This window comes from Mustela erminea, chromosome 17 (genome assembly GCF_009829155.1).
Source record: "Mustela erminea isolate mMusErm1 chromosome 17, mMusErm1.Pri, whole genome shotgun sequence".
In the NCBI taxonomy this organism is placed as follows: domain Eukaryota; kingdom Metazoa; phylum Chordata; class Mammalia; order Carnivora; family Mustelidae; genus Mustela; species Mustela erminea.
Window position 1 is genome coordinate 46,782,834 of NC_045630.1, and position 26,882 is coordinate 46,809,715.

At 40.9% G+C, this 26,882-nt stretch overlaps 1 long non-coding RNA gene and 1 pseudogene across 1 annotated transcript in view; one reads left to right on the plus strand and one right to left on the minus strand.

Annotated features, from left to right (window-relative positions):
- Positions 1-24,653, plus strand: part of LOC116576103 — a 33,398-nt gene extending 8,745 nt beyond the window's left edge. Inside the window, exon 3 of the long non-coding RNA XR_004280046.1 lies at positions 24,585-24,653. This is a non-coding gene — a long non-coding RNA (uncharacterized LOC116576103). The remainder of the gene's footprint in view (positions 1-24,584) is intronic.
- Positions 22,826-26,626, minus strand: LOC116576102 (annotated as a pseudogene).
- Positions 26,627-26,882: the final 256 nt, after the last annotated feature.

Here is a 26,882-nt window from a genome sequence, read left to right on the forward strand (position 1 = left end):
GGAGGGGCTGAGGGTGAGAGAGAATCCCAAGCAGGCTGCATGCCCATCTCAGAGCCCCATGAGGGGCTTAATCTCAGGACCCTGAGATCATGACCTGAGCTGAAATCAAGAGTCCGATGCTTGGGGTGCCTGCGTGGCTCAGTCGTTCAGTGTCTGCCTTTGGCTCAGGTCATAATCCCTGGGTCCTGGGATCCAGCCCCACATCAGGATCCCTGTTCAGTGGGAACCCTGTTTCTCCTTCTCCCACTCCCCCTGCTCTGTTCCCTCCTCGCTGTGTCGCTCTGTCAAAAAAAAAAAAAAAAAAAAAAAAAATCTTAAAAAAAGAAGAGTCTGATGCTTATCCAACTGAGCCACCCAGGTGCCCCAATCATAGCCAGGCTTTGAAGCCATAGCATATGAAGGGTCACATGGAGGCTGAAACTTCTATTAGGTTTGAGTCCTGCAAGTTGAAGAAGCAAAAGATGAGGCCGGCAGTTGGAAGGCAGTTGAAAGCCTTATAGGGGCTCATGATAAGTCTTCACCATTCTTTTTTATTTTAAGATTTTATTTATTTGAGAGAGACAGAGAGCACAAGCAGGGGGAACAGCAGAAAGAGAAGCAGGCTCTCTGGTTAGCAAGGAGCCCAATGTGGGGCTCGATCCCAGGATCTTGGCACTGTGATCTGAGCCGAAAGTAGATGTTAACTAACAGAGCCACCCAGGAGTCCCTTATTTTTATTTTAATATGAGAACAAGAAATTTAGGTTCTCCTGAATCTAATGGCCCACTAAAAATGTTAAAAACAAACAGAAGAAAACAAAAACAGAGAATATCTTTGTGAATGACCTCATACAAAGCACAGTTAGATATTTACCTGAGATTAATAGAGAGGAAAATAATACTTCCAGGAATAGATGAGTGTCAATATACTAATTTCAAGGACCTCCATTCATAGCCCTGTTCCACCTGCACCACTGAGAAGACACAAATCAATATTGTATCTATTCTGAGTTGTCAGTTTGCCAAACCCATGTGATGAAAGCACTTGAGGAAATTTAAAATGAGGCTGGGTCTACATGACCGCAGTGATCAAAATGACTGCAGTGTCTGCTCTTCCCAGATTGGATCGGGAAACTCACTTACAGGGCTGGAACCTCAAGGCCCATAACCAGGGCACTTTTATTTGGATCTCACACTGTAAACAGACCTATTAGAACTGTTGGCTTTGGCCAATTCAGTGGCTGGTAACTTCATGAAAGGAAATTTATCACGAAAGGGAATTTTTAATATTTGAGAGCAGGTGAATTTCATTAGAAGGACATTTGAATTGTCAGACAGAGGTCAACTTTGAATGGCATGATCTGAAGGGACAAAAGGTCAATAAAAAACAGTTTAATAAATATATACTTTTCTTCAGTATTTGCCAAAGGTAAACTGTCCTTTTCTCAGGAAGATTAAGCAATTAGTGTCCCATTCCCCTCTTCTTTAAATAAATTCATTCTTGGCTCAGTGTGGTCTTTTGTAGAACTTTGTAGTTTCGGACTTTTTTCAATTTGTTACACTACTAAACTGAAGTCTGAGTGTGTTAAGACTTCGTAAATGAACACACATTTCTAATTTCCTCAACAGCTGTTGAATATGCATTTGGAACCAAAAACAATGTTTTCATTTGGGATGGTGTATTAGGAGAGAGAATGTAAATCCCAGGTGTGTAGACAAGGAAAGCTGTGATAGGATTTCTAAGTATGAACTAATTAAGAAAAGTTGGGAGGATTAACAAAAATTTCAAGATTCTTTAGAGGTATGCACATGCATCTTGGGATATTTTTGTTTTTGTTTTTCAATTTTATATTTCATGTCAATTAAAAGGCAAAATGTTAGTGAAAGAATCATGGTAATGAAAGTAGATTTCCTTAAGTAGACAAAAATACTATATTTTAAAACAAAAGAGCTAATATTAAAAGAAAAAGTATTACCACATGTTCTTTGCAAGGTGTGACTGACTTTATGCAATATGTGTATCTATGTTTTGTATAAGCACATACAATTTTCTGCCACTACCCATTATTTGTGTCTTTTTACTTTCAAATTTGCACATCATAAACTTTACCCAGAGGAATTAAGCTTAATATAAAACTTTTTAACAAGGAAATTACTGTATAGAATCTGAAGAAGTTATTTTACAAATTATCTTTAAGAAAAGGAAAAGAATATTGAAATAATCCTGGAAATAAGTACTGATCCATATGCCTAAGACCAACAAGATATCAGTGTGTGGTGAATGAAGTTGAGTTAGAACATGAATGAGTATTAGCTGATAGATTTAATGAAGAAGTACTTTTCACTACCACTCATTTACATTATTTGATACTGAATATTTTTATATGATTTAGGGTAATGGAAAACTCAAGGTCATTTGAGATATATCTCTAAATACATAAAGAATTACCAATTAAAATTTTAAAGATTCTGTAAAGTTAAGAGATAGCAAGTCTAAGGATAGAGGTAAGAAACTCAAATACATGCTTATATTTTCTTCAAATTCATTACCTTTTAAAAAAGTAAAGTTGCCATATCTTATAATAAAAATAATATGAGTATTGTTCCTGAAGCTCAAGTCTGGCTTAGCACATAATGGTAAGTAGCGATGCCAGTGGTCTGGGCTCCCTGAAAGCCTGTGCTGCCACAGATACTGCGATCACCAATGCCTTTTTGATGGAGGAAAATATTAAGGAAGCAGAGGATAGTGAAAATGAGGAAACTGGACTAACATAACTAAAGGGTTTTAAGATAATAAATGTAGGGGGGCCTGGGTGGCTCATGAGGTCAGTTAAGTGTCTGACTCCTGATTTTGGCTCAGGAAATGTTCTCAGGGTGGGCTCTTGAGCCCGTGGAGGGCTCAAGTCTGCTTGAGATTCTCTCCCTCTCTCTCTGCCCCACACCCCCACTCACGCTTGCTCTTTCATTCTCAAATAAATAAATAAATAAATACTAAAAAAAAAAACCCCGGTAAATGAAGAAACTAAAATTTGCTTTATAATGACCAAGACTAGATAGGAAACATGACCTCATGGGCTCTGGGGAAGAGAGTATTTGTGGAAGAGTTGAGACTTGAACACTAGCCATGACACTACTAATTATCAGTGTGAACGTGAACAAACTCTCAAATATTTTTGAGGCTCCTATTTTTCATTGATAAGAAAATGGGGATAACTGGACTTATTAACCTAACTTCATTGGTTTATCATATCATAATGAGGAAGATTAAACACACTTTTTATGACAGAGTGGTGTGATAGAAAGAGCTTAGACTTCAATGCCCGGCTTCTCTATTTTATTAATTATGCAACCATGCACAGGTTGTTTTTTCTCTATGTGATCAGTTTTGCTATATGTAAAGTAGGCGAACTATAACAACTATCCTTAAGAATTGTCAGCATCTTGGAAGCAGTGAATCTACAACGTCAGACGTGCACCTTACATCTAGATTTAAGTGTATGTCACTTGATAAGATTCCTTCTTGATTTGGTTTGAATTGGAGATGTTTTAATTGATCATAAATGATCGAATACTCCTCATCTAATAATTGTTTCCTTGCCTGAAATTGCTGTCCTGGTACATCTTTCCCTCTTAAATGGAAATATCTTTCTGAGGAATCCCATTCAGTCTCACCCATAATGTTAAATACAATGTTTGCTGATACAGATATATTACATTTGTTTCTTCAGTCCAGATTTCTCTTCAGAAATTCATCCTGATTCTAATATCCATCTACTTTTCTGACATCTTATTTTGGATATTAAATGGCTATCTCAAAACCAGTATGTGGGAAATGGGCTCTTGATATTCCTTCAAAAATTCAGCCTTCTCCCATTTCCTCACCATCACTCAGCTACTTGTTCAAGTTTAAAATCTATGGATTATTTCCAATACCCCCTTTTCCCTCATTAACCACACTCGGTCCATGAGCACTTCTGATTTCTAGTCCATCCCCTTGCCTGCATGCCATACTTCAGCCTTAGCCAAAGACACTGTAATATTTGATCTGAACCATTGTTCCAAGCATCTGGCAGGGCTCAGACAGTTCGCTCACAGTAGCCAGCCAGATTTCTCAGCAATGTAAATTAGATTACATCCATCCTTTGAACAGAAACATTCAGTGATTTTTTTCCCATTGTTTTCAGAACAAATTCTAAATCCCTTCCCATGACTCATGCACCTCCTCTCTCCATTTCTCTGGTATTTCTTGTAGAATTCTTCACCTTCTCACTACCATCTAGACACCTTGTCCCCAAGCACCCTTCCCAAGCCTTTCCACTGTTTTATCTGCTTCGGAGTGTGTTTCTTGGCCTTTCTCACGACCCCCTCATTCTCACCGTACAAGTCAGAACTGCAATGCCACTTTCTCAGAAAAGCATTTCTTGGCTGCTCTATCCAAGTTGGATTTTCTTATTACTTTTTATTTCAGAATTATTTTGCATTTTTTCTTCATAGCACTAATCTCAAGCTACTTGTTTTGCTATTGTATTTCTCCACTGATTTATTGTTTTTAGTCTGCTACTCTTACTAGAAGGTAATTTCTACAAAGGAAATGTCTCAGTGTGACTTTTGTGTAGCTATATTCCCATTGCCAGGAAGAGTGGCTAGCACACAGCAGCTCCTCAATAACTATTTGTTCAATGAAGAGTTGAGTGGGAGTAGACAACCACACATGACACAGGCAAAATTCTAAAACAAGGCAAAACGTGATGGAGGAGACAGTTGTATGTACAAGTTAGAATGTGACACACATGGGATGGAAACACTAGTGTGTGTGAAATAACATGGAGAAAAGCAGAAGGAGCAGATAATTTGGGCTGGGAATGACTTGACAAAACAAAGGGAGTTAAGTTTACCTGACACTTAAATGAATAGAGAGAACTTCTCCAGGATAGCAAGGTAAGTAAGAATATCAGAGTAAGAGAAAACAGTTTTCATATTTGTAAATGTGGGCAAGCATCTGGTGGGTTGGGGACCTCCAAGAAATCCAAAGTGGTTAGCATCACAGGTCATGGGGACAAGATGAGGAAGTTGCTTCTCACGAACTAAAAATATTCACAAGCAGAATGATCTCTTTTGATGTATCAATTTTTTTTTTATTTTTAAAAATTTGTGATTGCCTAAGAGTTGAACTTGAGCTATAATAGATTTTACAGGAAGTATGAGAAGGGTAAGTAAAATAACATCTCTTCAAATAGATATTCTAAACTTTTTTTTACTCAAATCAGCAAATGGTGACTTCGCTTTCATCATGTAAATGAATGAATCTCACAAAATTTTTCATAACTTTAGATCCAATGTGTTCATCGGCCGAATATATTTTATTGGGTGTGTGTGCTTTGGGGTTTGGGCGGGGGGCAGGTGCAGAGGGAGAGGGAGCGTGAGTCTCAAACAGACTCTGCCTGAGCACAAAGCCCAACACAGGGCTCAAAATCATGACCCTGAGATCATGACCTGAGCCGAAACCAAATGTACGACTCTTAACCAACGAAGGAACCCAGGCGCCCCTTGGGTGGGTGTGTTTTAATCATGTACTAAATCTGGAGGTAGATACTCCAAGATTGGTACTGTGGTTCTGTCAGAAGTTCCAATCTTTTGCTCTATTGTTCTCAGCAAGCTGGCTCTTATCGTCAAACTTGTGTTTGTCAGGAACTGTGAGGTCTGATACTTCACCCTGCTTGCAAAATAAGTACAGTGGACCTTTGAATGTTTTAACTGTGTGGGTCCACTTACATACGGATTTTTTTTTCAGTAAATATAATACAGTACTGTAGTTTCTCTTCTATATGGTTTTTTAAATAACATTCTTTTCTCTAGCTTGATTGTGAGAATACAATATCACATACAAAACATGGGTTAATTCTGTTTGTGTTATCAGTAAGTCTTTTTGGTCAACAGTAGGCTATTAGTAGTTCAGTTTTTGGGGAGAGTCCAAAGTTGTATGTGGATTTTTGACTGCGTGGTGTCAGTGCCCCAACCCCCTGCATTGTTCAAGGGTTAACTGTAGTTACCCCACCACAGATCCCAGCTGCTGGCAGAAGACACTGAACTCCTGGATCAGAAACAGAGGAATTTATTGGTCTTAGCATAGCAGGTGGCATGAACTTCACACTCACAGTGGTTCTCTCTGTCCTGCAAACCCTCAGAGCTTCTCTGGAGTAGGTCAGACAGATGCTCTGCACACACTCAGGTTGTGTCACAGTCGAGTAACCCCAAGGTAGGAAATCCCAAATCTTATAAGTAGACCGGCAGCAAACATGCCCAACCTTTGTACTGGAGGAGGGCATTGGCTTTGCTATCCCAGTCAGAAAACAAATATGCCCTCTTGTCCAATGGAAATATTGTTTCTAAGTTTCAAGACAGTTTGCCATGCAAACATTTTTGAAAAAATAATCCAAAATGAAAGCTGTCACAGTAAGAATAGAAACACCATGGAGAATTTGCTCCTAACACTCTGGTGTTGCAAGAAGTCTACCTTAGCTCCAAAATCGTGTCTTTGCACAGGTCTGTTCAAGGCAGAAAGGACAGAGCAATGTAAAAAGAGCCTTTTTCCTGTACTTTTTTTTTCTTTTTTTTCCTATTTGCAATGCTAGTCTTTTCAGGGGAGATACCAGGAGATTTTTATTAAGACTCCTTGACCAGAACTGGATCACATATTTACTTCTAGACTAAAACCTACCAAGTAGGAAGGGAATTTATATGCTGGATTTAGCTCAATTGAGATGCATCCTTTAAAACCAGGTATAAGGCCTTCTTCCATTGAGAAGATGCCACCTGCTAAGTACATCAACTGTTTTCTTTTGGTAAGGAAGCAGCAGGAAGAAGGAAGAAGAAGGGAAGATAACTCTTGGGCAATAATAATAATAATAATAATAATAATAATAACAATAATAAATGGATCACACTTGTAACATTTACCATGAGCCAGACATCAATCTGAGGACTTACATTATAGTAATTAGTGTTATACCCATAACATACGTTATGTTACACTCCTAATGATCTCGTAAGGTAGGTTTTATTTTTATCCTGACTCTACCTGTGAGGAAAAATTGAGACATAGTAACTTACAAAGTCATGCAGGTAGTATGTGGTGAGGCTTGGATTTAAATTTTAGTAATCTGGCTCCAGAATCCAGGGATTTAAATACAACACTATGCAATTACCTTCTGAACTGCAATAAAATAAAAATAAAAGCCCACATCTGCACATTGTATAAATATGCACTAGCTTTGTAGACAGTCAAAAAACCTGGTAAAAATCTTGAAGTGGAAATCAGCTTAACACATTCAAAACAGTTAATGGTATGAGGTTGGATAAGTAGACAGGAGCCAAATCACACAAAGGCTTGAAAGCTTAGATAAGGAAATTTAGATTTTATATTTTAAATGATGAGCAGCTATTTGGGGAACTTTAAGAAAAAAGATTTTATTTATTTATTTGAGAGAGAGAGAGACTGTGAGAAAGAGAATGAGAGAGGAGAAGGTCAGAGGGAGAAGCAGACTCCCCATGCAGCTGGGAGCTTGACGTGGTTCTCAATCATGGGACTCTGGGATCATGACCTGAGCTGAAGGCAGTCGTTCAAACCAAATGAGCCACCCAGGTGCCCTTGGGGAATGTTTTTGATGACAGATAATATGATTTTTAAAAATGCGCTTTGAGGTTTTGTTGTCAGTTTACTCTTTTTATAATTATGGTAAAAATATATGTGCATAACAAAAACTGTCATTTTAACAATGTTTAAGTATAAACTTCCATGGCATTAATTAAGTTCACAATGTTGTGTAAGCATTACTATTAATATAGGTTTTGAACATTTTTATCAGCCCAAACAGAAACTCTGTACTGATTAAGTAGTAACTCCTAGTTACAGCCTCCTCCCAGAACCTGGCAACCTCTAATACACTTCCTGTCTCTATTAATTTGCTTTTTTAGAAAAAAGACATTTCATTTAAATATTTTTATATGAATCACACACTTTTTAAAATTTTTGTGTCTGGCTTATTTCGCTTAACATAGTGTTTTTAAATTCATCATGTTGTAGCATGTATCAGAACTTCATTCCTTTTTGTGACTGGATAATATTCACTGTACACATACGTATTTTGTTTATCTGTTCATCTATTAACGGACACTTGGGTTGTTGCCGCTGTTTGATTAGTGTGAATGGTGTTACAATAAATACTGACATATAATCATCTGCTTGAGTCACTGCTTTTGGTTCTTTTAGGTATAGACCTGGGAGTTGAAATGGTGAGTCATTTGGTAATTCTATGTGTACAGTTTTGAGGAACTGTCAAACTTCTTTCCACAGCACCTGTGTCATTTTCAATATCCACCAGCAATGTCCAAGAGTTCCAATTTTTTTGAGGCACCTGGGGGGCTCAGCTGACCATCCCACCCTTGATTTTGGTTCAGATCATGATGTTGGGGTCCTGGGATCCAGCCCAGCATTGGGTGCACTTAGGGAGGAGTCTGCTTGTCCCTCTCCCTCTGCTCCTTCCCACTTCCCCTCAAATAAAAAAAATTAAAAAAAAGAGAGTTCCAATTTTTCCATATTTACCAACAGTTGTTTCTTTCTCACTCCCCTTCCTTCCTTTTCAAAAATTCTAACCATTCTAGCAAGCATGAAGTAGTACTGAATTGTGGTTTTGATTTGTATTTCCTGAAGGAGCAATACTGTTGCGTATCTGTCATGTGCTTATTGGCCATTTGTGCATCATCTTTGTAGAAATGTCTATTCATGTCCTTGGCTCATTTTTCAAATTGTTTTTATTGTTTTTGTTGAGTGTAGGAATTTTAATATTTTTGAACATTGAAACCTATTTAGTAATACACTTTATAAATAACATTTTCCCATTTTGTGGTTTGTTTTTTCACTCTCTCCATTGTGTGCTTTGATAAACAAATGTTTTTAATATTATTTAATGAAGTTCAAATATCTATTTATTGTTGCTGCTTTTCCTGTACTTTGGAGGCATATTTAAGACACTATTGCTAAATCCGAGGTCATCAAGATTTGCCCCAAAGTTTTCTTCTAAGACTTTAGAGTGTTCTACAATTTAGACCTCTGATACATTTTTTTTTTTTAGATGGTTGGGAAGATTTATTTTTTTTTATTTTTTTTTTTGAATTTTTATTTTTCTTTTTTTTTTATTTCCAGCATAACAGTATTCATTATTTTTGCACCACACCCCGTGCTCCATGCAATCCGTGCCCTCTATAATACCCACCACCTGGTACCCCAACCTCCCACCCCCCGTCCCTTCAAAACCCTCAGATTGTTTTTCAGAGTCCATAGTCTCTCATGGTTCCCCTCCCCTTCCAATTTCCCCCAACTCCCTTCTCCACTCTAAGTCCCCATGTCCTCTGATACATTTTGAGTTGATTTATGTATCTGGTGTAAAGTAAGGGTCCAATCTCACTCCTTTGCGTGTGGATATACAATTTTCCCAGGATTATTTGTTGAAAATAATGTTCTTTCTCCATTGAATGGTCCTGGAACTTTTGTGGAAAATCAATTGGCCATAGTTGGGAGAGTTTATTTCTAGGCTCTCAATTTTATTCCATTGGTCTACTTGACTATCCTATGCCAGTACCATACTCTTTTAATTATTATAGCTTTATAAAAATTTTTAGATTAGGAAGTGAGAGACTTCCAACTTCGTTATCCTTTTTTGAGATTGTTTTGACTGTTCAACTCTCTGGAGATTGCATATGAATTGTGGTTTGCCACACCACCAATTGTGGTTTTAGGATTGGCTTTTACATTTCTGAAAGTTTGCTCTTGGGAAATTGGTAGGTATACATTGAATCTCTGTATTGTAGTGGGTAGTGTTGTCATTTTAACAATATTAAATATTCTAATCCAGAAACATGAGGTGTCTTTCCATTTATTTAGGTCTTCTTTAATTTCTTTCAGTAACAATTAATACTTTTCAGTGCACGAGTCTTATGCCACCTCAGTTAAATTAATTTCTAATTATTTTAACCTTTTTGATTTTATTGTAAATGAATTGTTTTCTTAATATTATTTTTGAGTTATTCATTGTTAGTGTATAGAAATACAACTGATTTTTATGTGTTGATTTTGAGTCTTGTACTTTGCTGAATTTTTTTTTATTTTTTATTTTCAGCATAACAGTATTCATTATTTTTGCACCACACCCAGTGCTCCATGCAATCCGTGCCCTCTATAATACCCATCACCTGGTACCCCGACCTCCCACCCCCCGCCCCTTCAAAACCCTCAGATTGTTTTTCAGAGTCCATAGTCTCTCATGGTTCACCTCCCCTTCCAATTTCCCACAACTCCCTTCTCCTCTCTATCTCCCCATGTCCTCCATGCAATTTGTTATGCTCCACAAATAAGTGACACCATATGGTAATTGGCTCTCTCTGCTTGACTTACTTCACTCAGCATAATCTCTTCCAGTCCTGTCCATGTTGCTACAAAAGTTGGGTATTCATCCTTTCTGATGGAGGCATAATACTCCATAGTGTATATGCACCACATCTTCCTTATCCATTCATCCATTGAAGGGCTTCTTGGTTCTTTCCATAGTTTGGCGACCATGGCCATTGCTGCTATAAACAATGGCTGAATTTCTTTATTAGCTTTAACAGTTTGTGTGTCTGTGTATTCATTATGCTTTTTTTCTACATAAGATCATTTCACCTACAAATAGAGATAGTTTTACTTTTTCCTTTTCAGTTTGAAAGCCATTTATTTCATTATCAAGCCTAAGAGCTCTGGTTAGAACTTCCAGTACTACGTGAAATAGGGTGGTGAGTGCAGGAGTCCTTGTCTTGTTCCCAAACTTAGGGAAAGGCTTTCAATCTTTCACCATTGAGTATTACGTTAATTTGAGTTTTTTAAATGCTCACTTTTATTGCTGCCTGGAGAATGGACTGCTGGGAGTAGAAGCAGGTGTACTAATTAGAAAGAAATTGCAGTGTTCATTGCTAAGGTGGAACAGATGAAAAAAAGTGGGGCGATTCGGGATACGTTTGGATATTGGATGACGGGACTTACATCATGACAGGGTGGTGGTGTGGCAAAGACATTGGATGTGCACTATCCCATACAACATCTATTAGTCACACGTAGCTACTGACAATTATAAGTACTTAAAATTAAAATCTAGTTCTTTCTTGTATTAATCAAGTATATCATACTTTAGTATTCTATTATATCCCCAGAACTTATTCATCTTATAACTGGAGGTTTATGCCTTTTGACCATTTTCATCCTTTCTCCCCATGTGACTAGTAGCTATCATCTCAGAGAATGGAGACAGAATCAATCTATAATTACAGAAAATTCTATGGGCAGCACTATCCTAAATCCTGCCTGTGTGTTGGTCTCTGCTTTTCTTCCCTTTCCAGGGATAAGAAAGAGAAAATAGAAAAGGAAATGAACATTAACATTTAGAGAGAGAAATGTACTTTTCTAATTGTAACATACTTAAATCAACTAGCATTGAGGCAAGTTAGATGCATTTGTTTATGTCAGAAGTTCAACAGAATACATTTGTTATACATGAATATTCATGACAGTATTTTGGGGCAGACAATATAGTCTAATGTTTAAGAAATTATGCTATGAAGCCACGCTTTTATTAGTAGTCTACCTCAAAACAGATTAAGGAATATTTATAATCATCTGTTTCTTCATAGATATTATAGGGATATGATATTTTAAGTATGTATTGCCATGAGAAAGGAAAAAAGTTTATAACACAATTTTTTTAGCACATCTGAAATGCTTACTGAATCACAGAGAGATATTTATGAAAACAGGTTACAAATAGATGAGCAGATAGATGATACCATGATTTCATTACACAGCTCTAATTTTGTTATTCCTGCTTTAAACTCTGAGTAATATTCACAGATTTAATATGGAATTTATTAAAGGTGTCTTTCCTTGAGTATTCTGAACATTCTATATTTGATGCTATTTCTACATTTCACTTAATCAAAGCACTTACTGAATGAAAAAGCTGCAAACACCCAAAGGTAAGCAGTTACTGAGCCAGTGTAAGTCTTGCTTCTTAGGAGCTGCTAGTATATGAAAAGTCATGTTCATAAAGTAGCACACATATTAAACACTGCAGGGATAAGATCTGTAATCCTCTGTTTCTTCATACACAATGAGGATATGTTTTTTTTTTTAGTATTTGGTTTGTTATGAAAATGAACAAAAAAATTCTGTGGTTACACTCTGTGACTTGGAAAGTTTTGACATCCTAATATTTAAAGATGCCCACAGTCATGAGAGGGGTGTGGTTTGGGTTAAATTACAAAGGTATTTTTGTCATCAGAAACATCTATAAAAGACATTTTGCCTGAAGAAACTCTTGTTTTTATTATAATGATGAAGAGCACATTTTACTTGAAACTAAGAAGGCCATGAAGGGGAATTAAAAACTCTCATTATATAAAATGACAAAAAATCACTAACATTTTTATTTACTTCTATGTTCTCAAAATGGCAATTTTTCAGATATCAAATATTTCAGTGGTCCTTTTTGAGATCATTCTGTGATCATTGTTGAAACGAAAGTTGAGAGGATGTTTAAAGGGAGTTTTTCATATATATATATATATAAGCAAAAATGTCTGTTTCTTCAAAATCCAGTTATATAAGTGATGACTTCTTGCTCAATATACATAATTGCCTATTCATATGTTTTGCACATTTTCTACTGGGCTTTTCCTTATTGATATATAGAGCTTTTTATAAATTAGGTATGTTAGCCTTTTTTTATGTACTGTGAATTCTAATTTTGTTCAGTTTGTTGTGCCTTTTGCCTTTGGTTACCAGGACTGGGGAGGGGGTGGTTAAGCACACATTCTTATTTATATCAACTAAAAATAAATATTTTATTGAGTAAAGTTGAAACAACCTTTTCTTCTATACCTTTGTTGGAGATTGTGTGTGTGTATATATATATATATATATATATATATATATATATATATATATGAATATATATATCTTTAACTGATTTGAATTTATTTTAGTGTGTAATGAAGTATCATTTGAACCCCATTATTTTTCAAATAACTACCCAGTTTGTCACAACACCATTGATTTTAAAATTCCAAGACACCCTGATGTATTTGCAATGCTACCTCTAGGATATAGTACATTTCTTCTTCTTCTTCTTTTTTTAAAGATGTACTTATTTTAGAGAGAGAGATAGAGCATGAACAAGCAGGGCAGAGTGAGAGGGAGAGGGAATTTCAAGCAGCTCTCATGCTAAGCACAGAGCCTGACGCTGGGCTCAATCTCAGAACCCAGAGATCACCATAGGATATAGTAAATTTTTATACAGATGTGGGTGTATTTCTGAAACTTCAGTTTATTTTGTTGGTCAGTGTATCCAGAAGTCACTACATTTTAAATTGAGTTGTTTTTTAATAGGCCTAATCTAATCACTCTTGTCATCATTGTCACTCTTCTTTTCAAAGTTTTCTTGGGTATTTATGCCTATTTGCTTTTCCCATATAGCCTGTCCATGACACCTTTATGAAACTGTCTTTCTATGGTATATATTTCCATGTATTTCATTTTATGTTTGTGATTAAGAATGCTGAAAATGTTTTCTCAGGTAGGTTTTTCTCAACTTTTGTGATTTTTCTAAGCTTTTATTTTTGCTGAAAATAGAAGTAAGTTCTTCTTTTACCTTATATCTTCAATTGGTCATTGTGTGCATTGATGAAGGCTACTGATTTCTGTATTTTAATTCCACACCACACTACCAACTGAATTACTTTGTTGTCTGTAGAATCTTTTCATTGAAGTCTAGTGGTATTGCTGGATTTAAATCATATCATCTACAAATACCGATATTTTTAGTGTTCTTCTTATGGTGTTTATACTTCTAATTTCTCTCTTTTGACCAGTTACATGAGTGAGAACATCTAGTGCTGTGTTAGACAGTAGGGCTGATTATAGTACTTTCATCTTCTTGACTTAGCAATAAAGCTTTCAGTATTAGCTCGTGATGCTTACTTTTCAAATATATATGATACACACGATATATAAGATACATCTAGGTGTACATATATATACATATATATGTATTTCATATTTCTATATGTATTTTACATATGTGTGTACAATACACATCCATACACACAGACACAGACACACAATTCTCATTCTTCCTGCTAATAATGTCTAGAAAATCACCACAAAAATCTATATTAACAAATATTGAACCATTGCTCCTAGGGGTATCATATGTACATGTATTTTGTGTGTACGTGTGTAGATAGAGATACACCTCACATATAATCTTAATTCCTAAAGCATTTCATCCTGATAGATTATACTTCTTTGTTTTACAAAAAAAAAAAAAAAAAAAAGTAGGTTTAGAAGTATTAAGTGACCATCCCAATAGCAGTACCAGAGTTGACATTCAAACCTTACCTAACTGGCCATACAGCCTGTGTCTTGTACTACACAGTGCTGCCCCCTGCTGTTTCTATCCCGTGGTCATCTCCGTAGAATTGCTGAAAAGGATAAGGTGGAGCAGCCCCTTGTTGGACCCCAGTACGGGATGTACACATATGGACGACTCTGATTTTTCACTGCTCTGTGTGTACGTGTACGATGGCGAAAAAGCCCCAGGTATTATTTTTAGGGTTACAAATAGATTTTAGCCAGTAGGTGAAACTGCAGATACAGAATTGGCAAATAATAAGGACCGTGGGTATAAGCATTTATAAGTTATGTTACAGAATTCCTCATCAATTTCTATTTTGTTCAATGTCTTTTTAACCAGTAATTAGTGTTGTAGAGGTCACTTAAAAATAAACTCTTAAAAATGTATATTTCTTATTTATCAATAATACAAATATTTCTGTAAATGTGAAAGCTGACTTGGGACAAAGTACCAAGTAACAAAAAGTGTCCAATTATTTTATCTTGTCTTTTCTTATTATACCCACAGATTCTCTAACAAGATATGTTAGTGTGTAGAGTTTGCAAGATACACTGGCTATGAATCTTCACGCTTCTTTCATTGGATAGCATTTTATCCCTCTTTTTCCTAGTTATTTTCCTTCTGTTCTTCAAAGGTCAACCCAAATTTCTTCAAAGAACTTTCCTTCATCTCTCAAATTTTGAATTTCTGCCCATTTCATTCTCTTTCATAGTCCTCTTTGTGGCATGTATTATATTTTTACTAGAAATATTAATTTCATAGAATTTGTTTAATATCCATGCCCCCAGATAAATGTAAGCTTCATGAGGGCAGGGATTCTGTCCGGTGAGTTCACCATGTATCTCAGCAGTGAGCATAGTCCAGGCAGAGAAGACAAGCATGTAATGCCTCCATGAACTGACACGTAAATGAACAGGTGGATGGATGAGCACAAAGCCTTTTACAGACAATTACAGATACGTCATTCATGAGTGGTTGTGTCTGATTTTTATGGGACGGGCAGCCTCAGGCTCTGCTGTGGAGGTACTTCATTCTCAGGAGTCAGGCAGGAGTCTGGCGTGTTTGAGACTTTCTTCATAAATCAATATTCACTGAAGCTGATAACCCACCAAATCAGAAATGACTAATTTGTGATTTGGATCTCCTGGTGATTTAATGTCTCAGAGGGCTGCTTTGGTTGTGGTGAAGTAAACAGCCCATTCTCCCATGTCACTTTTGATTTTAACTGAAGTGGAAGTACTTGTGGGCAAACTGATTCCAGGTCAGATTCGAGGGTTATCAGCTCATAGCGCCTCCAGCTAGTCTTTTTGGGTGATTCTATTCACCAGCAAATGAATTTTCTAGAAACTCTCATAGCTCTATCATTCCTTCCTTTCTTCTTTCAATTCTTTTTTTGATTTGTCTGAATTGGGAACCCAATTCTAGCTTTTAGTGTTTTCTATAAAGGATATTTGCAAAGGCAGTTTTTCAAGCATATTGTATAAATTATATCTGTATCTATATCTATAGTTATAGATATATATATTTAAGGATGGTATTTATTTATTTGAGAGAAAGAGTGCGAGAGAGAACCCAATATGGGATTTGATCCCAGGACCCTGGGATCATGACCAGAGCTGAAGGCAGATGCTCAACTGACTGAGCCACACAGGTGCCCCCAAATATGCTATATTTAATATATGTTATCATTTACAATTATAACTGTTACAAAATATAATGGTTACATTTGATCTGTGTTTTCACACAGCAAGGCTCTTGTGTTTTTCTGGTTCTCAGCTTTTTGGTTGTCCCATTTCTCTCTCCTTCCTGGGCCACACTAGCTCTATCTCACCCTCTAATCTTTTGCACAGAATGCAGACTGATAATACTAACGTCTTCCCAGACAGATCACTGTCTCAAATAAAATTTCCAAAATATTTGGATAGGACCATATATACAAGTATTATGTTAGCCATGATATAAAGATTCCTGATTCCTGAAACAAGCAAGTTAAGATTCATGCTTGTGAGAGACATCTAAAAGAGAAGCCGGGGGAAGTCACAGAATATCCATACAAAATTAAAACAGGAAAAAAACCAAAACTTGGATCATTAGGTTCTTTGACTGACAACTGAGTGGGAAGGAGCTTCATTTCCCAGAATCTGCCCGAATACCATTAAAGTTTACCTTGAAATTGCTTGAACATTTTATCAGAAATGCTAATTTCTTCTGAGAAGAAGGTTATGAATTACATTTCAAGCAAAAGGAACTACAGATTTGGGACATCATTTATTCTTCATAAATCTTCATTTTCTTCTGTAGACACCCCCAAGACAGTATTTTATAATTTAATTCATCATTTTGTCCCATTCACCAAGTCATATCGACACCAAAGGTGTTTCCATTAAAGGCTGTAGCTCACCATTCACCGGGACATACACAGTTGAAATCTCAGATTCATTCTAAGACAATTTTTTTGTCCCTTTGTCTTCGACACCTGTATAATGTCCATGCCTGTCACCTCACATGTTAATTTTGTTTAATGCATTCACTTCACTCTGACCACTTCGGCTCTCCCCAGGCTCTCTTCCGGTACCAGCCAGGGAAGAGCAGCAGCCTCGTACATAAGCGTGGTACCTCCCGCAAATCTATCCTCTAAACTGTGTTGGGCCCCAAGAGGCTAAGATGGCGCAGGGTGGCCTTCTCTTCCGGATCGGGAACCCACATGGCCGACCACAAAGGCGCCAAAGTGGCGGTTTCGGTTTCCCATCAGTTTCGTTTCCCGCGAGTCTCCACCCCCTGCAGGGCGTGTCTCTCCCAACTCCCGCCGACACGGCACATCCCCATTGGCCCCCACTTTGCTGACCTCACTTCCCTTCCCTCACCCCATATAAGCCGCTGCCTTGCTCAATAAAGCGAGATCCTGCTTCGACAGACCTCCCGAGCCCGGTGTCTTCTGTGGGTGCGTTCCGGGTTCGCGACACTCGCCATCCCGCTCAGCCCCAAGGAGAGGCCTCCGGCTGGCCCGGGCGCCTCCTCCCCTCGGCGGGGAGCCCAACAACTGGTGCCCCGTGTGAGGAACCTCGCTCTTCTCGCTGACGGGCCAATCGGTCTACGGGTGAGTGTACCCCCATAAGCTATGGGGCAGTCCTTTTCTAAAAATGACCCTTCCTTAGAATCCCTACGCTTCCTTCTGAAGAGCCGTGGTCTTTCCCTCACCAACTCCCAGGCTCTCAAAACATGGGAAACCCTTATTAAAGCCGCCCCTTGGCTGCCTGAAAGTAATCTCTTTGACTGGGACACCTGGGACCGTATCAAACAATTAGTTCGCAAAGCCCATGTCAACCCTCCCGAAGCAGCTGCCCCAAATGAATCCCACCAGCCCTCAAAGGAGCCCGCCTCCACCGTCTCAAACACCACTGGAGACCCCCCTGTTAAACCAAAGAGGCTCTATCCCTCGCTAGATCCCTTTGATGCAGCTCCTTGGCCCCCGGATCTCCAACCCAAATCTCGGGCTGAAGGCCCTCCTACGCGCCCCCCTTCTACTAACCCCTTCCTCCAACCATCAGCCCCCACTCCTCCGCCTCCTTATTGCCCCCCCCCCCCCCCCGGAGCATAGGACAATGTTTTATCCTTATCGCACGCGAGGACGCCTCTTCACTGTCAGCGCTGGATTCAGCTGCCTCCACCTTTCGTAACTCCCTTATACGTCCCTACCCTGACCAATATTGACCGGAGCAGGTAGGGACAGCTCTACGCCCCTATTCAGCATGAAGAAGTTACAGAAGATGAGACCTTCCACCTTCAACCATCTTAGAGATTTAAGGGTCAAGATTGTTCAGGGGGGAATGATGAGGGAGCAGGAGGCTGGCTGAGGACAAAGCAAAAGCTGGCGCCTTGCACCCCCCCCTTCACCCGCTCCCCTCCATATGTGTAGCATTCCTCAGGCACCCCTGACTGCCATAAAACGATAAATAGCTAACTTGCAGAAATCACAGTCCTGCAGGGTAGGAGTCTCCCTTGGTTTGCAAATGTCCTTGAGATTTACAACAAAGAAGTTACCTTATCAATAGCCCTAATGTCACCCTACCCTCCATGAAAAACTGAAGGAGGCGGAGGTAGAAGGAAAGGTAAATAAAGTTAAATTTCTTCTAAACCTAAATCTCATTAACAAGGATGTTTGATAGCAGGAATGTAACATTCCACCAGGAGACTCCCAATTGTAACCAGGCCTTCAATATCACTGCCTTAGAAAAATCCCTAACCTCCCTCTCCGAGGTGGTCCTACAAAACAGGAGAGGGCTGGACCTATTGTTCTTGAGAGAGGGGGGATTATGCGTAGCCCTCAAGGAAGAATGTTGTTTTTATGCGGACCATACAGGGGTTGTTAGGGAAACCATGGATAAACTCAGAGAAAGACTAGCCCAAAGAAAAAAGGATTTTGAATCCCACCAGGGCTGATTTGAAAATTGGTTTAATCGATCTCCTTGGCTCACCACCTTACTATCCACCATCTTAGGGCCCCTTATTATACTTCTACTAAACCTCTCCATCAGCCCTTGTATCTTAAATAAACTCGTACAGTTTATAAAAGACCGCTTGTCAGTAATCCAGACCATGGTATTGACGCAGCAATATCAACTCCTTAAACAAACCGAGCCCCAGACTGAACAGGACAAATGGATATAAGATTCTATCCATGATAAAGAAAAAGGGGGGGAATGAAAGACCCTTCCCCCAGTTGTTAACTAATTAACTGCTCTTTTGCCTTCTTGTAACCGCTTGTGCAAGAATACCCCTCCTCCCCTTGCAATGAAAGACCCTTCCCCCAGTTGTTGACCAATTTAACCGCTCTTTTGCCTTTCTGTAACCTCTGTAACCGCTTGGCTTTTAGGGTGTGACATTTGTCTCCTGTTGGAACAAGATACCTTCTGCTAATAGCCGAGGCATAGTCACGTAGGCAGGGGTCCGCATAGTCATGTAGGCAGGATGCTTCTCTGCTGAGTAATAAGGTCCAACTCCCCCTCCTCACTCCCCCTTCCCACCTTTTTCTTCGCGCCGCGGGTCCTCCAAAGCCAATCCACTAACACCAAGTAAATTGTCAGCCAATCAGCTCCGCCCCACCCAAAACTTGTTTGTACCTGTCTATAAAAATCCTGCACCACCCCAGCCTGGGGTGCTCAGCTAGCAGGAGCTGCTGACCACCCGCAGGCGCTTGCGATACAATAAAGATCATCGGACTCCTGCCCAAGGACCCAACCGACTCCCACCGGGAGGTAAGCTGGCCAGCACTTGTGTTTCGATATCGATGTTCCTGTTCCCCTGTTCGTCTGTCTCGTCTGTCAGTTATCGGTGCTCTGTTTTCTGTTTCGTACAACAACGTTGTTGCTTCGTATTTTGGGCAGCTTGAGAAGGAGTTGACGAACTCGGACTTCTCCCCTGCCACCCTGGGGGACGCCCCAGGGATTAGAGGGGCCCGCTTTTTTGGGGCCCCATTCATTTGTGGGCCACAGGGGAAACTCGCGGTTCCCCTTGGCCATTTGAATTTGTACTTTCGGTTCTGTACCGAAATCGTGCAGCGTCTTTCTTTGCCGGCTCGTTAATTGTTTTGTGTGTCTTTCTCGTTGGCCTTTGTGTTTCCCTTGATTAAGGTTACATTCTGTTTAAGGGGAGGATGTCTGCCCCGTTTGAATCTGAGGACATCGTACATGTCGGGAGGGAATATAAGAGATAGGTATTAAGAGCTAAAACCAGATTCGGTGAGTCAACTAGTAAATTTCCTCCTGACATATTGGATAATAATTATGCAAATAAGCCTTCTTCTAGTGCTTTCTTCTAGTAAACCCAGGTTGCTGGGCCATCCCTAACAAAGGGGACTCTTGCTGTATTTCTCTCTGTTTCTCCTAATAGATGTGGGGGCTTCTCCCTCACTCACTTCCCGTGTTAATGGCTATAACTGGAGCCAACTGGGGTTGGTCTAACTCGAGACAGAGACTATAGGGAATATTCCCAAGCAGCTGCCGAAACTCTCTTTGTTTCGGGGAAGTTTCCCTGTGTTCTCTGGCCTGACTTGGACTGCCTAACCCCTCCCCCCTGGCTGATGGGAAAGCATGGTGTCTGCTCCTCTGTTGGGCCTTATGAGCTCTAAAACCGGAAATCTTTTCTCTGCCGCCTGGCAGCACTTTGTTTACGTTAACCCAGGAGGCAACCGTCCGGCTCCTTGGTACCCATGGGAACCTGGGGACCTTAAGGAGCTCAAAAAGGCAGTATTAGAGGACGGGCCCAATGCCCCATGGACAGAAACCATCCTCCGAGGTCTGGCCCATGTCCCATGTACAGCAGCTGACTGGCGGTTGCTAGCTAGGGCCGTTCTTCCAGGGGCCTTATATATAAAGTGGACAGCCCTATACAAGGAGGAATGCCAACAAATTGCAGAGAGAAATGCTCGAGCCAATCCCGCCATCCCTCTCTTATTGGGGCTCGGCATCACTGCCGGGGTAGCCACTGGGTCGGCCGGTTTGGGCACCTCTCTCCATTTTTATAAAACACTCTCCCAACAAATGATTGATGATCTCCAAACAATAGCGGGAACCATCTTAAACCTCCAGGAACAATTGGACTCCTTAGCCACTGTGGTACTCCAAAACCGGCGAGGCTTAGGTCTATTAACAGCCGAAAAGGGAGGCATATGTTTGTTTTTACAGGAGGAATGTTGTTTCTTTGCCAACCAGTCGGGTATTGTACGAGACAAAATCAAGAAGCTACAGGAGGACCTAGAGAAGCGCCGCCACGCCCTGATGACCTCCCCCTTCTGGACAAGCTTTAATGGCTTACTTCCCTTTCTCCTCCCCCTCCTGGGGCCCATCCTAACCCTACTTCTCCTGCTGACCTTTGGCCCCTGTATTATCAATAAGATTGCCCAATTCGTCCAAAAAAGAGTGGAGGCCATTCAACTCATGAACGTCCATGTTCAATACCAGAGACTGGCCACCCGTGATGACGAGTCCTACGAGGGGCCCCATCAATAGTCTCACGACCTATGGCGGATGGGATTCCTTGCAGGAACAACCCATGCCAGGTCAGGGACCAAACCCCTATACAGGCATGATATTCAATGACGGGTAAGACCGGCAGGGGACGCAGAGCAACCTAAGACAGGGGGTACACCAAAGCAGTGTGATTCCCCAATGACGGGTAAGCCTGAAGGCCCGCCGCCGGCGACCTAAGACAGAAGTCATGCATACAAAAACAAAAGGGGGAGATGTTGGGCCCCAAGAGGCTAAGATGGCGCCGGGTGGCCTTCTCTTCCGGATCGGGAACCCACATGGCCGACCACAAAGGCGCCAAAGTGGCGGTTTCGGTTTCCCATCAGTTTCGTTTCCCGCGAGTCTCCACCCCGTGCAGGGCGTGTCTCTCCCAACCCCCCCCCGACACGGCACATCCCCATTGGCCCCCACTTTGCTGACCTCACTTCCCTTCCCTCACCCCATATAAGCCGCTGCCCTGCTCAATAAAGCGAGATCCTGCTTTGACAGACCTCCCGAGCCCGGTGTCTTCTGTGGGTGCGTTCCGGGTTCGTGACACTCGCCATCCCGCTCAGCCCCAAGGAGAGGCCTCCAGCTGGCCCGGGCGCCTCCTCCCCTCGGCGGGGAGCCCAACAAAACTGCAGCCAGAGCAACCTTGCAAAAATCAAATCTGACCCCCGCACCCTCCCTTGTAACCACACAGATATCGCCATGATCCACATAATAAAGCCCATGTTTCCTTAAAAAGCTTCAGAAGATTCACAAAATCCTATCTACCTCTTCTATATCCAGTTTCTTTTAGATTCATGTTTTATGATCTCTATGAATGTAGTAGCTTCTACTGCTACCTAACCAGTTACCAAAGTTAGTTGCATAAAACAGCAGAGACTGTCTGTGGGTCAGGAATCTGGGTCCTCTGGTCAACTTGTCACAAGATTGAAACTGAGGTTTTGGTTGGCCTGTGTGTTTCTTCTGCAGGTCGGTGTCCTCTCTCAAGCTCACAGGGCTGCTGACAGTATTCAGTTTCTTGCAATGGTAGCACTGAGGTCTCGTTCTCTTGCTGGCTTGTGGCCGGGGATGGCTCTGAGCTCTTTCAGGCTCTTCTCAGTTCCCTCCCCGGGGACCTCTTCCGCAGGTCCTCTCACACCTCAGTCTCTCTTTAGGAAGGCCCTGGATCCTGCTAAGGGCTTCTCTGGTTAGTCAGATATGCCCAGATGAACTCAAAATCAATTGACTAATCACCTCATCATAGCACTGATATCTCATCACATTTACATTTCTTTCTGGAACTAAGAGAATAAAGTTCTTTCTGGAACTAAGAGAATAAAGTGAAATAAAGTGAAATAGAGAGATCGTCTTAGACTCCCGCCCATCACAGGTACCAACCACTGTGGAGTTGGTGCCAATACTCTTTTGTTTGTGCTTATGCTATTTCTTCTAATGAAACATTCCTTCCTAACTTTTGGTCCTGGTTGATCCTTGTTCACCATTTGAGATTTTGCTTAGGCATAATATTCAACAGAATTTGTACTTTACCTGAATTCATGACCTCAGCTAAGTTTTCCTCTGATAAGCTGTGATAGTGATGCTATGTGTGTATGTCTCCTAGCATGAGTCCTATCCACCTAAGACTGTGTTAACTGGTTTGTTTCCCAAGGGCAGATTATTAGGCACTGACGCCACCATAACAAAATACCATAGACAGTAGCTTCAACAACAGATATTTAGGTTTTCAGTATTCTGGAAACCAGTCGTTCAGGTCAGGATGCCAACATGGTCAGTTTCTGAAGAGATTTCTCTTCCTGGATGCTACAGGTTTCCGCCAACCTGCTGTATATTCTCATGACCTCTTCTATTTGAGCAGAGAGAGAAAGAGAACGCCTTGGTGCCTCTTCTGAATGAGGGCACTAATCCCATCACGAGGACACCAACCTTCACGATCTCATCTAACCCAAGTTACATTTTATAAAGGACCTTTCCCCAACATACATTAGAGGGTACAGTTTCAATATATGAACTTGGGGGACACAAACATTCAGTCCATAGCAGGTAGGGATGGTGACTTCTTCCCCTTTGTAATACAAATGCATAATAGCCTTTCAACAGTATTTTTAACTGAACTAGCCTTGTAGGGCCAGAGTCATCGTAATTGATGTCTTTTGTCATTGGTTACCTCTATCATCCAATTAGTTATCACTTCTTATGCTTTAATATTGCTTTGTACCCTTGTAAATAATTTAATGCCTCAAGGTCCAGGTTTGACCATACCACTCCATTAACTAATTAGTATACAAAAATAAATCCAATATTCCTTAACCTGATCTGGCTCCTGAGGTCCAGAGAGAGATGAAAATACTGAGATAAATGTCTTCCTTTTAATTGCAACATTATATCCTAAATCCAAAATAGAAAGACATAAATGTTCTATGATAGGGGATTGTTCATGCTAATTACATGTTAACAATAGTAAATAATGTATTCATTGAAATGATATTATAGAAAATACTAGTATCAGATAATAATCATGCTGGATTATTATGTACAAAATCAATTTAAACAAACTATGTGTTGTTATTGTATTACTTGTTTTCCTATCTAATTCCCTGGCCCCTTCACATAAACTGTATGATCCTTCAGGAAAAGGGCTGTGTTTTATATATCATTATGTCTCTGGAACTAAACAGATTATTGACAGACAGTAACACTGAAAAATGCTTATTGCTTTGACTGAGTTGGCTGAAACCAAGAGGGAGAGATATAAAATGTGAACATATTCTTAGTAACACAGAGATACACATACTGCCATGTATTAGTGTGAAACAGTAAATGTCAAATATGTCACATACATTTTGAAGCAAAATTAAAACTATCAGTGCAGTTATAAAAATAAATCCACCTTTGGAGATGGAAAGCATTAAACTATTTCCTATGCCCCTTCTAAGTACAGGCAGCAAGTTTTCTCATTTTAAAATATTTCTTTACCTGGTGCAGTTATAGTATTATTTCAGTTTTATTAAATAGGCTAAATGTATTGATTTTCAAAATTCTTTGACTGTTAAAAAAAATTCTTTGACTGTTTTCCTTACCCCACTGCACTGCTGCAGCCAAGCTGGGGGAAGAAGAGCCCAAGTGACAAAGACAGAAAGCAAAGATCGCGAGAGCCAGGCAGAGCCTAAGAAAAAATCCCGGTGAGATATCTGCACTGAAGGACATCACTGGACAGCTGGGTATGTAGTTCCATTAATCCAGCTTCCTTCCTATTCAGTTTCTTAAGAAAATCCTGCTACTGCTAATTTTAAAAATATTTTTTACATATCCTGAAATTTCACCCTTTTTGAGACCTCTTCTCCATCCCTACTTAACCCACGATGAACTATTATTCCTTCTTCTCAGTACATCCCTTGCCAACTACCCTCTTCCTGAGTTAGAAATTTTATTCTCCCTCCTATAGCAGTTTTTGATCCTCAAAGACCCAATTCTAGGGACACTGGGTCCAAAAAGATCCTTAGGGATGATATTGGGAGATTCTGTACTTCCCGTTTTAAGTAAGGCAGGTTAATGAAAGAAAGAAGGAGAAACAGAGGTTAGGCAAGGATTACAGTAACGGTCCTCTCCATCCTACTGGCATACCTGTTGGGTACAGATTTTTCTCCAGTTCAAACAGGATGGGGTTACCAGCACACCATACACAGTCATCGCATCCCCCCTGTGAGCATATAACTTCACAACGTTGAGCTCTTCCTTTCCAGGTACTAAGGCAGAGACCTGATCTGTTCCAAGAGTGGGGAAAGCAGCCGCCACATCAGCCTGAAGCTTTCTCCTGCAGAAAGCAAACCAACAGGTGGCATGAATCCTGCCTGGATGGATTTTAATAAATTCAAAAGACTCTGGAGGAACTACTATAAAATCACGGGGGCCAAGGAAACTGGTTTATGATGCCCTATATACGGTATATGATGCCCTACTCTTCCAAAACATGCTATCCTCTTTCTCATTCAATGTCTCATCTAGTTTCACATATTCCTGGGGGCAAGTCTTTCCCTTTCACAAAGGAGGAAAACTGAGATCTAGTGAGTAACCAAGTTAGCCTGACTAGAAACTCAGCCTTACCTTCCAGACTCCATGCCTTGCCCTCGCCCACTCCTTTCTCTTATCTGCCTGGCAAATCTGTCAGCTTATGGTCAAAAAGCTATAGGAAGGTACCAGGAGTGACAACTAGGAACACTGGTCCCAAACTTCCCAACGTGGTACCAGCATCAGCAACACTGTGTACAGACACAGCAACACTGTGTAACAGACGCAGTTCTTAAAACGCGTCCTTGGTTCTCTCCCACCTCACCCTCCATCCGTCTCTCCTGCGAGAAGCAGATTCCTTTTCTCCTGCAGTCATAGTTCTCGATGTCCCATCGGATTTTTCCTAAGGGACTCGAAGCGCTGTGGAGGGCGGGCCTGTCATTGTTCGTGTCTGCACCGCCCACACCTTATCTAGCCGCAGTCAGGAAGCGCAGACTGGATTACGTTTTCCTTTACTAGCCTGGGAGACACACTAGGCCTGTGCTCCGTCTTCGCCCTCAAAACGTGTCTAACCCACCCTGGCTCTCCGGGGTCCCATCCTGGCTGGACTTTCCCCGGCCTCCACCCAGGGCGGCGGACCCAGCTCAGAGAGGGCTGTGGGCCAGCCTGCACTGGGAGATGTCTGGGTGCCTGGTGGGCGGAGCGGGCCCCTTCTCTCCCTCACCTGTCCGACCCCTTGATGGCCGTGTTGGACTTGACCCGAAAGGCCTTGGCAAACATGTCTGCTGGAGTGACCTGGGGAAGGCCAGGCGCGCACAGAAGCCGGGGGCTGTCAGTTAAATGAGAACGCGGCGACTTCCCGACTCGCAGCCCTGTGCGCAGCCATGTTGCGGTCCAGCTGGAAAATAGGCTCGGCTGGAAACCCGGACCACTCAGCTTCGCAGCTACAGGCGCTGCGGGGACCGCGGCCGCCCCTAGTGGCAACGCCGGGAACTGAGCCTGGGAGGGTGGGGCCTGGAGAAGGAGGGCGGATTCCCGCTCCATCGCCGTCCCTTGGGCTGGGCTCTACGCCGGGGCGAATTGCAGGCGCCTGCGGGTCTCTAGTGATGGCAGCGGCGACCAGGATGACTTAGCTTCCACTCCGTTGGTGTTGCGTTCTGCCAGACCTCGCCAGCTCCTGTTCCATTCAGTTTCAGTTCCACAAAATTAATGGAGCTCTTGTGTTTTATTAGGTTTTCAGGTCTCTCGAATAATTTTCTTGAGGGCTTTTATTAAAGTCTTTATATTTTATTGCACGCTAGAGGTCTCAGGATTTTCTCATTGTTTTAATTTATGTGGCGTGACAGTAACTAACAGAGAATCCACCCTTGTCCCTGGTTTGCCCCGCA